Source organism: Pteropus alecto, unplaced genomic scaffold (assembly GCF_000325575.1).
Source record: "Pteropus alecto unplaced genomic scaffold, ASM32557v1 scaffold206, whole genome shotgun sequence".
Lineage (NCBI taxonomy): Eukaryota > Metazoa > Chordata > Mammalia > Chiroptera > Pteropodidae > Pteropus > Pteropus alecto.
Window position 1 is genome coordinate 2843997 of NW_006438906.1, and position 1497 is coordinate 2845493.

Consider the following 1497-nt stretch of genomic DNA (forward strand, 5'->3'; position numbering starts at 1 on the left):
GAAAGAAAGAAAGAAAGAAAGAAAGAAAGAAAGAAAGAAAGAAAGAAAGAAAGAAAGAGAAAGAAAAAAGTAGAGAAAGGCAAGAAAATCAGTGGGAGGACAGAAAATTTGTTCTCCAGATGATATTTCTGTTCATCCTGGGATCCTTTAGGCCCCCACATCCCCAGCCTCCCTCCCCCAGCCTCCCACTGGAACTGACTGAGGTCTCCTGTTACACGGCCATAAAACTGTTAGCCAGGACAAACCTTTTTTTCTTACAAAGAACAGTTTGCAGTTGGAAGGGTAGAGATTGGTTATGCTAAATCTTCAGTACATGATCAGATAACACAGATTAAGTTGATGTATGTCAGGACCTCAGCCTATGGGGCAATTATGGGATTCCTCAACTGAAACCTCTGAAGAAACAGCCATTTGCTCCCAACGGGAAACTAAAGGCAATATCACAAGGTTATATATGGGCTCTAACCCCATTGTGTACCTACTAATCATAATAGGCTCAGTAGTTAATAATAGCTATTATTTTTCAGGCATTTACTATGGACAAAACACCCTACAACCAACATCTAAAGAAGGAATTATTCCTCTCTCAATTTACAGATGAGAAAGCTGAGACTCGGGGGAAATTAGTTCCTTGCTTGGATTATACAATTTGTCAGTCATGAAGGTGGGATCTGAATCCAGATTTGTCCAATCACAAGCCCTAATTGTCGGGTAGTTCAGAGTAAGTCTGTCCCACCTCCCCAGCCCCCCACTCCCGTCGCCATCATCCCAAGGCCTGAAACTACTGCCAAAGCATGAAGAGACAATGGTGTGAAGAGATGGTCCCGCTCACAATCTGACAGAGGAGCTAGACTTGTAAACAATTCTTTAGACCACTGAGCACGTTCAAAGGTGTGTTATAATGCTGCAGGGAGCAAGATGCAATTGTCCCCTCAGAGAAGCTTTCTATCAGGGTCGACATTTGAGAATTAGTTGGTATGGGCTCAGGAGAAACAAGTGTTCCTTAGAACAATAATGCCAGTATTATTTTACAAGGAAGATGGTCAAAGTCATGTTCAAAGGCAGAATTCAGGCTTTCTTCTTATGATACGAAGCTATTAGTCTTACGCAGAAAATTAAGTTGTCTTTTTCCAGATGAGCTTGTTTCTGAGGTAGCTAGTGAGGAAACCACCCATAGCTCTCAGTGTTGGTGACTGAACTGGAAAACCAAGGGGTGGTTGGCTAGTCTTTTCTCTATAAAGTAATTGAGGGCATCTGTTGAGGGGTAAGATTTGGAGGATGTGTTCAAAGTTTGAAATAACCACTACAGAGGGTGACAGAGCACTATGACATGAGTAAATGGGGACATACAGAGCACTGTTGAGACCTTGACAAGTGTATGGTGAAGATAATATGACCTGCAGCTATGCAGCTTGATGTCCTGTATCGGCCCTCCCCCGTGGGAGCTGAGTGCAGGACACAGAGACTGGAGTCTTTCCAGATCAATGGGTGAGATAA